Source organism: Labrus bergylta, chromosome 22 (genome assembly GCF_963930695.1).
Source record: "Labrus bergylta chromosome 22, fLabBer1.1, whole genome shotgun sequence".
NCBI lineage: Eukaryota > Metazoa > Chordata > Actinopteri > Labriformes > Labridae > Labrus > Labrus bergylta.
The window spans coordinates 19,059,894-19,074,786 of NC_089216.1; positions in this window are offsets into that span (position 1 = coordinate 19,059,894).

The window sequence follows — 14,893 nt, forward strand, 5'->3', positions numbered from 1 at the left end:
CAGGTCTGTCCTCAAAAGGAGGAGAAAAACAACATTTAAGATATTGGCTTTAACAACACAGCTTCAAAAAGGTTTGTGGATCAAGTTGATTATCTATAATAGATTGTTAGTATTACCTCACAGATATCTGTTTATATAAATTAGATGAATAAATCACCGTCAGAATATCAGCGATGAGGGCTAGTATGTCATTAGTGCGGATGATGTTCTGCCTTGTTTTTGCAGCCCTTGTTTTTCTGCTGGTGCGTAATTGGTCAATACAGCTCGGACTACAAACGTACTACAAAAGGGACACCAGAGCACCTGCCATGCTGAAAATCCAGACCCCCCTTCTCAGGACTACTTCAAACATACAGAACAAAAGAAACAAAGACATAGGAGGAACTGCTGTGTCCACAGGGGGCGCATAAATCCAAACTAAAAAGTTCCTCACAGGAACTTTAATAAGATAAAGCAAACTGTGTCCTTTATTACACCATCCCTTTACATAAGGAACAATCAGTGTTTTGTATGAATGTGCATTTGCCTTAATGCCAGCACACATATAGACTAACGCGGACGCGGATGAAAAGGAGAGAGCAGAGCAAACAAAGAACAGAGAAAAACACACAGACGCTGCACACATTTACATTTGCTTTCAGCTAATGTGGCAATGTGTTATCTAATTATGATTCAAGGTCATATATATTACTTTGTATTAACACAAGACATATTTACCAGCTTTGAACTCTTGTTGCAGTCACATCCCTAATTGAATATAATACGTTTCTTAGTGTATTTCATTACGAGAGCGTCAGTGTTTCACTCGTACACGTGCAAACATAATAAATGAACTACCCAGAGACACTCGGCATCCAATTCATATGCTAAAGAGGGAAATGATGGTAAAGAAAAGGTAATTAGAGAAGGAATAGAGGAAGGAGCAGGGGAGAGTACAGTGAAAATGAGAAAAGTGGAAGCAATGAAGCAGAGAGATTGAGGCATTTTAGAGGGAGACAAACGCACACACACACACACACACACACACACACACACACACACACACACACACACACACACACACACACACACACACACACACACACACACACACACACACACACACCAGACGCAGAACAATAGCATCTCCAGGGTCGAGTCCCAGACAGATGTTCTTTTGCAGGAGCAAATGCCAGCATGCTCTGTAAAATTATTAATGAGGAGTCAAATGGTATTTCAAAAATAACACATTATTACAACACCCATATTGCCATGCTCACCTGGATTACCATAAAATGAACACACACACACACGCACACAATAGCGAGCAGCGACACCTGATGGAAATGCCCGTCTTGAGCTTGCAATATGGTGAAAAACATTTTTTTTTTTATGTAGTCTGTTGAATTTCTGATAAGGCAGCCGTCCTTCTCCAGACAGCCTGTTGGCGTTACAGAAGCGTCAGCACTGATAACGACATCCTCTTATGTTCCTCTACACGTCAGGTGAGCCTGCCCTTCTGCACTCACTCTGTCTTACACTCACCTCACTAACTTTCTCCTCCGAGCTCATCAACCGCTGATGCTTTGTTCCTGTTGCAATATGGTAAACATACTTGTATAATCTTCTGACTACTCGAAGCGCTTTTCCACCACAGGTCAAGCCTACACATTCACCCACTGATGGCAGAGGTTGCAATGTACAGTGGCCATCAGCAGTGGAGATTCTAGGGTTTGTTGGAGCCTTGGGCAAAAAATAATTGGGGGCCCCTCAAACCAGCATTCATTATTATGTTTCACTCCCATACAGATAAATCCTCTTAATTTTCCTTTGGTAACTTTCATTGACAAACTTTGGGTTTCACAGCAATAGGGCATTGGACAACTAGCAGGGAATAGAGAGTAATTGCTGTCAGATGGGGCCCCCTTTGGGAGGTTTTCTACTCACTGTCAATGCAAAATTTGCACATTTTGAGGCACTTCTGCGATTTAAGGTTTGTCAGCCCTTGGGGGTCCACTATTGGCGAGGGGCCCCAAGCAGTTGCCCAAGGACACACTGGACAAGTTGCTACAGGAGCTGAGGATTGAACCCTCGACCTTCCGGTTGAGAGATGACGACTCTACCAACTGAGCTCCAACTGGGGGCGCCAGTAGCATGGGTCAAATATAAAAATTGTCTGCGTTTGGCAATTGGTCAGTCTCATTGCACCTTAGTATACTCCATACTCTGGCTAATATACTATACTGTAGACTAAATAAGGCTACATCTAACAGCCAGTAAAATTGAAAACCTTTTACCAGGATTATATGAGAGTTGTTTCAGATGTTCCCAATGTGACATTTACTGATCCTCACTCATCCTGATTGTCATATTCTGCTCTGTCCCTGAACACATTTTTATCACTGCTAACAAAGCTTCAGTTGTAAACTTCTCTACACTGCTTTGTTGTTGTGTGATTCTCCTAGACTTCAGCATTATCTCATAAAAGCAGGCTGGAGGATGTTAAAGCACATCTCAGACCTGAGCAGCCAGAGCATACTACTTTTTTTTTTTTATCAGATCTAGCAATCATTTCAGCTCTACTTTTTAAACTGAACAAATCCAAGTGACTGTCAAAATCTTGTCTGATAGGGTTAAAGTGCTACATCATCGTTGTGACACTTCAATACAGAGTGCTTCCAGACTTCTGAAATGTTGCCCACCTGTTAGATTTTTTTTAGTACTTCAAAAAGGTCCTCTGCTGTGTGCATCAGCTGTTTGCAGTATCGGAAAAAAAAACCAGCCAAAGCTGGCCAGAGTAGTAAGCAGGATAAGAAAAGCCAGAAAAACTGTGTTGAAATGGACATAATGAACGTTGACTGCTTATAACCGTCACTACTGGAAGGATAGATAGAGTAAGACATTTACACAAGTGCATGTTATCACTGTTTTCAGCCCAGGCGTTCAGCTTCAGGCTCTGTTCTCTCGGACATGAAAGGGGAGGCTTGACACGTCGTGATAAATGATGAATAGACTTGAGCCTTTCTAGTCTTCTGACTACTCAAAGCGCTTTAATACCGCATGTCACACTTACCCATTCACACACTGATAGTGGCAGAGGTTGTAAGGAGACCATCAGAAGTAACTAATCCCATTAATATGCATTCATACACCGCTGACAAAACAACGAGAGGGTTGGGGTAAAGTGTCTTGTTCAAGGACACATCGGACATTTTGTTACAGGAGCTGGGGCTCTAACCCTGCCGGTTGAGAGACAACGACTGACCAACTGAGCCACAGCCGCCCCTCATCTGATGCTTTTTTACATAAACATTTATCATTTACAGTCATGGAGAATACAAGAAAATGTACAAAGTGTCAATATTTCCTAAAACCAGAGATACACTTACATCACATACAGACTTTGGTTCCGCAACAGAGCCGTAACAAAGTTCCACCCTCAGTTCGCCTTTGTGCTTATACATTGCATCTGAAATAATATTGGTGTAAGCCGGAGCTTGAGAGTCACGGCATGTGATCACACAGTAGGAGCTCCACATACACACACTAAGGGCTGTTCCACCTCGCAGGTTCTTATGCAACATATTACCAGCATGTTCACGCCATTATGCTTCTGTCACTACCTTTGATGGTGGATCAGACGAGAAAGTACCTCCATGGATTATACATTGCACCGTGGTCTAAAATGGACCTAAGTACTACACCTTCAAACGGCAGTCTGTAAGCGCCATGAGAGACTTCACATGTCCTTTAAAAACTGAATGCATGCAGGTTTCTGTATGGGAAGCATACCATTTGTGTTACTGTAGCTGCACAAGATCACTGTATTTCATTACTTATGTAACAATATCATTTAACAAATCTCCAGCATGCAGTGCTCCGGCTTACTGGTGACATTAATAACAGTAATATGACCAATAAAAGGAATCCACCATACAGCAAGATTTATCCGAAACACTGAACATTATCTCCTCCTGACAAGGTAAGCTTTGCAGAGATAATACCCATGACGATCTATCCAGGAGAGCCCGTCTCTAGGAGACGCTGCAACTTGTCCAATTAAGCTCAACATACATAGCTTATCCAGTTATCCTACTTTGTTGTATATTCCCTCAAATTACTTTTAAACATATTCTTATCCATATCATTCCCTGCACTCGTCCTTTAGGATGCCATATGACTGTTAGAAGCACCGTTTTGTTGTTAGATTGCAATAAAAGTGAAGGAGGGGACTAGAAGCCATGCCCAAAATACATGCAGTCACTCCTCGCCAACAGTTTTGTCAAAAAAAAAACAGAACTGGAAGTTAGAAAAACAACAGATTTTGCAGCCGCCCCCCTCGGAGACAAAGAGAACATTGGCAACAACTACAGCATTTCTCATCCTATAAACCTCACTTGGATGGATAGATATGAGGTCAAAAATGTACACAATTACCTCAAAAAGTCTCATGGCATCTTGTCGTTTTAACTCTAAATTTTAGGCAACTCTTTGATTGGTCAAAAAGATTTGGCTGAAGGACTAACATTGAACAAAACGCCAGCTGGATAAAAATGGCACATTAAGAGAAAAAGGCAACGAGGTGGAATTAACAAGAAGGCAAAGAACGATCAACAACAAAAGATTGCTCCATCTCCCTCTGCTCATGACTGACTCCTCCTGTGTTTTGGAACAAACTCAGTGTAGATTTGTTCAAGCCATTTTGAAGACAGTGTCCTTTTTTTTTTTTTGCCACAAAAATCCACTTTAATGGCCCAATGATTACCTCCATTGTCATTCTGCATGCTACAGAGTAGCTTGTGCACCCCTGCAAGGATATCAATTTCCAGGCCCTGTCATGCTTTGCTGAGAACCAATCCAATGTTGCACATTTTGTCTTGGAAAATGTGCTTTAATATGGTTTTTGGTGGCTTATGGTACACACACACACACACATCTACCCAAGTAAGGCTGTATGATACTGAGCCAAATGTATCATCAAGGTTTGTAACCTTGCAGGGTTTTGGCTGGTTGATTTGAGTATACAAGTAGTGCTGTGTTTACATTTAATGTGTTATAGAGATGGTATATCATTGGTATTTTCCAATCATGAGGAATAAATTTACTGGTGCACCTTCACATTATTGCCACCAAGGGATCATGTGCACATTGAGGGTGTGACTCTTGAACTATTAGCAGATATTGGGTCTGTCCAATGTAAGGGGCTGCATCCTTTAGAGGGCGCATTTGAAGAACGATTGCTTCACAGCAGCTCGTCTAGGGTAGTCAGGTCTCGAGTCCCAACAAATGCGGCTGACAAATGCATCCTCTCGCCAACAAATAATCCATCCAGTGCACACACCAGCTCAAACAAAATGGCGGAATCTCATTGCCAAGTAGTACACTTTTGAATGTAAGTCATTGGTTTCAGATCTACCCAATAGGTTGTTTAAAACAATTGATGGGCCCTAAAACTTCAATCTATCTTCAAAATAACTGGTTATGTTACTTACCGTCAGTAAAGTTAGCTAGTTCCAGTGCAACTTCTGAGATATCTCGGCTGTGCTTAGAAAACAAAGGGTAAGAGCGGAGACAGCTGGTGATACAAAGGGAGAAATCTCTGTAGACCGTATACCGTCTTATTTCAGTATAGGGCCTGAGATAACTACACAGGCTAGGGTCCTTCATATAATTCTACCTGAATTGAGACACACTTTCCACTTTCAAGAACCTCACACATCTCTCTACACTTGGGATACTTCTGTTAACCTTCCAGCAGACAATACAGGATCCTAAAGTTTGGAATCTCCCCAATGTTTTCTTGCTCTCTTCCCTGCTTTTTGCACATTTTGGTTGGGCTAAGATGAATCATTTTCCACTGGATCATCTAAAACTATTCCTCGTCTTTGTGCTTATTGTATAAAGTCATTTGTATGTGATTTTTTTTTTCTCTGAGTCTACTCTTTTGTCCCATGTGAAGAGTGATTTCAGCAGATGTGGAGAGTTCTCTGCAGAGGTCTGTCCCAGCTGACTATTTCTCTCCATTTCTAACATTCTCACCCATTTCAAAGCTATAAGAGTTTTCTTGTTACTCACTTATACCCTTTTCCCCATCTTCTGATACCTTTCTTTATTACTCTTTCAGTTTCATTCTCTAGTGCACTATGGGTCTCTTTTTCTGATATGACTTAAACTTCCTAAGTTCTGAGATTGCTTCATTTCTTTTAAGGCGGCAAACTTTCTTTTTTTTTTATAGTGTTTCTGTAGAAAGAATTACTTTTGATTTTTTTTATTCTCAACTATCTAAAAAGCTTTTCTGTTTCAGTTCTATTCAAGATGGCGATCATTCTGACCATTCTGTATATCAACCTCATGAAAGAGGCAGCTTAACAACAGAATTTAAAAGTTGTCTAAACAGACTGAACATACCAGGTTGGACCCAAGCACAAGGTCAGAGGTACAGTGAAGTCATTAAATTATTGCTGGGTACCAGGTAATGGATATGACGGGATAGAGGCGGTGAAGGTTTGCAGGGGTGTAGGACAGACGGGTGACAGGAGATGCCCTAGGACAGAATCTAGAGAATGAGGCCTCAGTGTAGCTACCACTAAAGCTAAGGGCATGATCTGGGTTTGAGAAGATGAAGAGCTGGAGTTGATCTAATGAATGACAGGTGTGATGGCAGTCAGGCATATGGGAACATAGACCATACAACACATGGGCGTAGTCTCAGTGATGTCACCACTGTGTTGTGAAGCAGAGTTTCAAAGTGCATGGATGGCGGTCACCATATGGGAAAAGTTGTCTTAAACTAACTTTCCATTAACACCTGCTGTGTCCAATTAACTCATGATTTGTGGTGTTATCCGAATTACGAGTAAGCAATATAATACACTATATTGTGCACACTGTATTCCACATTGCATTTTGAAAAGTAGTGTCAGGATGTTAACTATCAAAGCAACATACAGTATACCATCATGCATTGCTGTGCATTAAGTTACATTTGACATTTGTGTTGTGGAGTGATAATTTGTTTGATTATATTTATTGAAATTTCAGTACTTTATTTGTATTTAATTGATTTGTTAAACTATGCTAAATATGACTCTAATATTGGAGAATGGAATAGTGTCCTGAATGTTATTTTTACTGTCTCGATGGGTGCACTTTACTGAAAGCTCCCTATGTAGGGAGTAGGGGATGAGTGTGTGATTTGGGACACACCCAAAGCAACAGACTAAGAGGCGGTGCTGAGATGGGCCGTAAGCCTACTGGAAAACAGTAGGGACATTTAAAAATCTTTCGTAGTCCAAGTTATTACCAGAACGGAAAGAAGAATCTGGATACTCTGTGAATGTTTGCACAAGACTTAATTGAAAGCCAATTTTACCAATACAAGTACAGAAAAAGTGAGTTTCAGGTATTTTTTTCCACCATTATTATGGTAAAATCTGACCAGGATAAAGGATGCTGTACACCTTACCAGGAGCAGGTTATGTCACAGACAAGAGAAAAGCCATGAACTTGTAGTAAAAGTCTGATAAGTAAGCCATCTCATAACTTTTAATTACAGCATTAAATGTCTTATTCCCCAAAGCCCGTCTCCTGCACTGAGGCTACAGCTGAAAGAATTAGGCTAAACCAGGCCATGAGAAGACATCTAAGCGACACATTCTTTTAATTGAATATACAGATTCAATTCTAGTGAGATCTACTCATGCAGTAATAATTTCATAGTGATATCATCGGTCTTAATTTGTGCATTTTCACAGTCACAGATTTGTTTTTTTTCCAGCTTCCCTTCCTTCTTTTGGCAGCTGCAGCTGTATTCCTTTTAGCCTGGATTATGTGTGTCAACTTCTGATTTGTCTACTATTACAGTTTGCTCTCTCTTTGTAAAATGTGCTGCTCAGCTGCAAGTTGTCCATGTTTGAAATTAGTCATATTGTAAAAGCATTCCACATAGCTACCATGACGGACATTACAACTCACACAGGAGAGGTACCGATTGTTTAGTATTTTGTGACTGAGGGAAACAGACCAAGCCCCAAATTTCACAAGTTGGCAAAGATAGCATGTTGACACAGAAATGCATACTGTTAAAGTTTTACTGTTTTGTAGTGCTGCTAAGCAATGGTATAGGACCTATAATCAATGCTCTTTACACAGATCTTTAGCTTTTTAGTGCTGCAAGATCCAATCACAGAAAGAATCACACACACTTTTCCAGAGCGGCAGTAAATATTCCTCATTTGCCAGTAAGGCATCCACTACATTTGCCTTGTCTTCCTGTCAAATGCTGCATGTTGGTTTTAGAATCACGAGGCACATGACACATGAATTTGGTAAAAAAAAAAAAAAAAAACTCTTAGTGTGAACATCTCTATATCTGAACATCTGCACCTCCATAGCAATTTTGGCGTGCATGTTTACAGGTCAGAGCCCTCACTCTGCCGCAAAGTAGTACAGCTCAGATGCAGCTAATTGCAGCTCAGATGCAGCTAATGCGTCCTTTATGCAAAGTAAATATGTAGCATAGAAAGCTAGTCTACTTTTAACTTGGCGCAAGGGCAAAATTAGATGAGAAAATGATATGTGGGGAGCCATATTGACCTTGTAACAGATAATGAATGATTACTGTATATATTTATGGGGGAAGTAGCTCAATCTGTAGGGACTTGGGTTTGGAACCGGAGAGTCACTGGCTCAAGTCTGGGTGCAGACCAAAGTATGGGAGTTGATCTGGTAGCTGGAGAGGTGCCAGGTCACTTACTGAGCACTGCAGAGCTGCCCTTGAGCAAGGCACAGAACCCCCAACTGCTCCTCCTTCATGTGCAGCCCCTCACCCTGACATCTCTCCATTAGAGCATGTCCATAGGATCCTGTTTGTGCATGTGAGTATGTAAATACAAATGACCCTTATTAACTATTGGTCATAGTAGAGCACATGGTGCCGCAGACTTTTCTGTGCAAAACAAATCTTTGACATTCATAAATCATTTTTTAAGTCTACTTTTTGGCTTATATTCTGGTAAAACTTCTAAAGACTAACAGAGGTGAATCCAGGATGTGTTTACCATGGCCGTGCGAGCCACAGCAGTTCAGCGCTGCTCACTCAAGGCCTTAATGTTACTTTTTCCTTGATGCATCTCTGCCTCGACTTTTCAAATCAAGGGCAAATACAAACACATTTAGACAAAATTTGCAGTCCCGTCCTTATCAGCTTTATCGTCAAACAACAACCCTTTCAAACTGCACACACACTGTATCATAGATCCATTGCAATTCAAGTGTAATTTATACGGTCAAAAGTGTGCAGATGGAGCTTGTAGGTAACCATATGGTTTTTATTAACAATGCTAGCCAATTAGAATTCACTTTAAAACGCATCCCTTTTTTTTTAACAATGCAATGTGTCCTTCAAAAACAAGCAGCGAGCAGCAGACTGAGATTATGCAGGTTACCTTTATCTTCACGGACAAGGGGAAGAGAAGGGCAGAAATATTAAAGCAAAACTGTCCATCTGTCGTTGTGTTTTATTTCATTGTTTTGCTGATCTTTGGCTCTATACCACCTCTCTCTCTCTCTCTCTCTTCCTATCTCTGTCTATCTCTGTCTGCGTTTAGAGCGTTGTAGTTAGTGGATCACTGTGAAATGCCAGCTGTCAGAGTGACAGACACAGTGTCACCTCTGTGCAGGCACGTCAGCCGGGCGACAAGCCGTCAACATGTGCACGGATGTACTGGGGAAAGACAGAGAGAGAGAGAGAGAGAGAGAGAGAGAGAGAGGCAGAGCGGGACAAAGCGTAGGGGTGTTTGTTTGCATTGCTATGCGTTGCTCGAGAGGACGAGTCGGTGTTTGCGGTGTCAGGCTTTCACTCAGAGGATACAGGGCAAATTAAAGAGAGGGATTAAACATGCAGGGATGAGAAAGTGCATGATGTACGCACAGTATATGCATATACAGTAACTTAGGGTCAAAAGGCGGAGCAACAGCCTTAGGTCAAAGGAGAAAAAAGGTCAGAATGGAAGTGAACATGGCAATGATCTATGAAAGATGGAGAATCGCTCCGTTGTGGAACAGTGTAGGAGTAATACATATACAAGAGAAGAGGAATGAAACAAGAAAGGAGTGAGGCTCAGAAAGTAAGCTCATTCTTAGGAAGCACAATTTGAATAGAAGAGAAAGGCAATTGGAGAACAAGCCAAAAAACAGAGATGTCAAATGCAGAATAGAGGTCAAAGAAACAGAAGAAAAGCACAGGTGCAGAATAAAAACAGAGAAATGGAAAGTAGTCCTGGAGAGCAAAAAAGCAAGGGCAGAGTGAAGATATCAGAGTGAGTAGGTTCATACAGGTGATGAAGTGGATGAATTAAAAACAGGAGGACAAGAGGAGGATAGCTCGTCGGATTTGTTATGTGTGAGGACGGGAGCCCAGACCAACCGTTAAATTCAAAAGAAGTTTCTGTACCCTGTCAGAGAGAAGGACTGCTTCACATGTGAGTGTCTTACATAAGATAATGGACACCCCCACCCAGGGGACGTGGCCAGGATGCCTAGGCCCCATGAAAGATATCACATTGGGACGTCACCACCACAGCCCAGGACAACCCGGCACAATTGCATAGACATGACTTATGTCACACAGATGACAGGGGATGGTCGAGACTGGTTCATTCTTTTTGAAAACTTTTGTTTTAAATGAAATGAAAACTAGCCTTATTTAGACTGCTGTCCTTATCCGCAATATTTACTCCACTTTGACGTTTCTCCTTCAATCTTAATGTCTCAGAGGCGTAATGAAGGGACAAAGTGACCCCCCCCCCCCCCCCCACATAGGAGAAGATGAACAAAAATGTTGACGTGCCATGTAGACCATGTGCAGGTATTTGCCTGCAATGTTTCATAATTAAAAATAAGAAATGACCCAATATTGGATGCCTAGGACTTCTATTGTTGTTGGATTTTACTGGTATCATACCAAAGTCCAACATTCTGGTGACATGACACTAAAAAGTCCAACATAAGCTACTATATCTCTGCCAATCAAGGGCCCCCTTTTGTCCTTTGGGGCCATGGGTAATCAGTCTAAATGATCGAATGTTTGGCTAAGATAGCATTTCCATCATTGCGACCTTCAGACCTTCATCTTCAGAGACCAGAGGATAAAATCACAGAGCCGACATCCATGTTTCATACAGTCTATGTCCAGTGTTTTCCCATGTTGTTGATGCTATTATAAATCGTTCATGCTCAGTATTTGGTTGGGAGTTTAATTTAGATTTGATCTGACGTCCTTACGCTGCTAAGTATCAAATTTTTTTTCCTGTGAAGACCTAAGTTTGACAATGGAGGAAAGGAGAATGAGGAGGACTTATCTAAGAGTGAGAAAAGAAAGCAGGACAGTGGTAAACTAATAATGAGGATTAAATATATATTAAATTACTACATTTTTTCAATAATATAAAATTTCAATTATGTGAAAACAGGCCCTTTTTCAGTTGAGCACAATTTTACAAAGGTATTGAAATTATCTTGTACTTTCTAGTTCATCTTCTGTTTTTCATAATAATACTTGTGAACTTTCGGAATAATATTTGACATTTTGCCTTTTTTTTGTTGGTGTCAAATTAGTTACAACATAATGGTGATGAACACCGGCTATAGGGGCCCCTTGTGTATTTTGCCCTGGGCCCCAACAGACTCTTTAACCGCCCCTGAAAATGGGTTTAATATTTCCTTACTATAGGAAATCTTTAACCCATGTAGTCGTATGAATACGAGCTCCATGGTGCTGATCAAGCCTCCATTATAGACTGATTGTGTCCCTTTGTAAGCAATCATTCAGCCTGACAACGTTTGATTCACTCACAGAGCAGGCAACCAGTTTATAGAGCAGCTACTTCAACATAAAACTCCTCCAGAGTCCATGTTAAGTGTTAACCTAATATTTTTGTATGACATTATGCCCCATTTGGGAAATCATTTCTGGGGGGCTACATGATGAGAATGGAGTCAAATCAATTTTTGTTCAGGAGAAAATGGAGATGCATAAATAATGACCGAGGCTCTGGGTGGAAAAATCTGCCAATGGACTCCCATAATGATAAAGAATAAATAAAGTGCAACCCTTGTTTTTGAATCATTTCTGCACATTACAAGCTACACATTGTAGCTACTGTCCACTTGAGATTTAAATCTCCGACAAAACTACAGGAACAATTTTTTCCTGCGAGTTCTCTAGTGGCATTTGGCTTATTCATGAGCGCCAATCACTCCTGGGGTACCTGAACCCGGCTCCCCATGAATACTAATGAGCACAAAATCACAGCGCTGCAATTCACTTCCTTAGCAACCAAACAGGGACGAGGAGATATGAAAATAAGTCAACAGAATGCCCCGACAACTCTCTGTGGTGACACACGACAACACTCTCCCCCAGGAGGGTGCTGGGAGAGGGAGGAGGAAAAAATCTAAATGGCTTTTTATTTACCTGGGAAATGCAGAGGTGCAGATAAGTGCAAAAATAAGGAGAAGGAGGAGGAGGAGGAGGAAGAGGAGGAGGAGGAGGGGGTTGATCGAAGAGAGAGACAGTAAGAGAGAGTGAGAGATAATAAAGAAAGGACTTTTTTAGCCCAGAGAAGAAGACAATGAGTCATCCAATTGTGCTCCCTGACTCACTGCGGCCTGGGTGCTTCTACCACCTCAGGACGTCTTTGGTCACTGTGGTTACTGGGCACACGGGTTACGACATGCAGGAGAAGGAAGTAGGGTGGAAAGTCCAAATGAACATGCATGTTATAATACATAGTTCCCGTACTGTAAGACACTGAGGAAGGGCGCTGAGGAATATCTAGGTTGCCTAAAAGCAGTAGGCAGCGTTTATAATTGCTCTGCGGTTGGCGGTTATTTCCGTCTCCAGCCGGCGGGGACGATGCGTTGTCATTATTGACAGACAGACCCTGAATGACAGTCCTGCCTTTCTTTATCTCTTCTCTTCCTCACTCTCTCTCTTTCTCTCCCCCCCTGCCATCGGCCAGCATCTCCATCTCTCTCTGTGTGCGTTCCAGGGGCCTTATAATGAAATTCATTACTGTTACAGATAGGAGAGCAACACCCGTTTAGAGATCTGTGTAGAAAATCAATCACAAGCTGGTTGAGTGTGGGGAAAGTTCACTGAGGTTTCTTCTGCCTCTGTACTTGTGGTTGGCGTCTGGGGGCCCCTCTGGTGCTGGTATCCAGCCATTATCAGCGCTGGGATTTCTTGCAATCGGCAAAGATGATACCTTACTTCTTTGACCTTGAGTGCCTTTGGTATGCCAGCGCACAAATAAAAATAGACCCGAGTTATTTGACTTAAGAAAATGAGGTTGAGTGCCATCACCAGGGTTTTTCCTGCATAGAGAATTATTTGGCGCCCCCCAAAGAGGTTTTACCCAGCGCCAAAGGAAAATCAGTAGCGCCTAAAGAAAAAAAAAGACGATTCAAATTGCAAATCAAATCCTCTCTGAATGTTTGTTAAAGACATCAAACGACTGTTGAACAAGCATAACATAAACTTAAATACGACGTCTCTGACTTCTAGCAGTCATCTCCCCTCTCATCCGTTTACGCATGTGGCTCGCGCTGGATAGCCAGCTGATTGACTGTTCGTTTCTTTTGACTGGTTCTGGACGCTCTGCTGACACCCACGAGCGCAAATGAGGGTTGATTTTCCGTTTGGCGAGTTGATTTCAAAGAGTAATGCGCTTCATGGCGGTAAATATTTATCCCAACAGTCATGTTAAAACTATACTAAACCACGTATGATGTAGCTGCGGTTACTTGTCCCTGCTCCTCTGCTGTCTGTAGGCGGGTCATCGAGGGGGCACGCAGAGACGAGACAAACCAACACACATGGCTGCAAACGCACACACACACCAGAACGCCGACCACCGCACGCACCTGTTTATTCGTAGTGCAACAGAACACGGTTGATCCGTTTTTTGAGGTAGTCTGCTATTATGAAGAAAATAATAAGAAACAGAAATAGCCCCTTGAGGTCTAAACTCAGAAAAAAATCACAAAGCCACATTGTTAAAATGAGAGAGGCCAGCAGCAGGAGGAAGACTTCCTACTCTCTAACTTGAAGCACATATGGTTTACAAATTCCTGTCAAATATTGATTAACAGATGGTCTACTCACTCAGCGACTACACTCTACTGAACAGGTTGAGATTAGGGTAAAACGATCTGACTGTACAAAGAGGAGCATGGTTACACAACTTGCGGCAGCCACGCCTACTTTCCCTTGTCAAAACAGGCCTTTCTCACGGACAAATGTAGAAATAACATATTATCATGAAAGACCAAAATAATAATATGGCAATCACTACTGAAAAAACAGCAATCACAGCCCGGTAATATTATCTAACACACCTTAATGGCCAAAACCAATCTGCACTTGAGTGACTTTAGACTCTGATGAGATAATATAAACAGAATTAAGCCAACAATACAAAGTGCAGTGTGAACAAAAGGTATCTGCCTTGTCCTGTGTACTAAGAAATACAGGCTAAAAGTCAAGATGTGTTTCGCAACACAGCTCTGACATTTAGCATCATTGATCTTTGGACAGGAAGCTACTTCTAGCACCAGACTTTTCAAATTATATTCAACTGGAGTGTCTTATGTTTAATAAAGGTTTCATTGAATAAGTATCAAGAACACTGTGGAACATTACTAGATATTAAATACTGTGGCTCAGTGGTAGAGTCGAAAGTGTCTCAACTGGAAGGTCTGGGGTTTGATCCCCAGCTCCTGCAGCCTGCATACAATCTCAAGTCCATTTACCAAAAGTGTTCTGCCACATGTGAATTTGTCTCAGGGCTCCTAAATTTGTTTCATATCTTGTAAATTTGTTTTTGTTGTTGGTAAAGCTGTTTTGATTGTT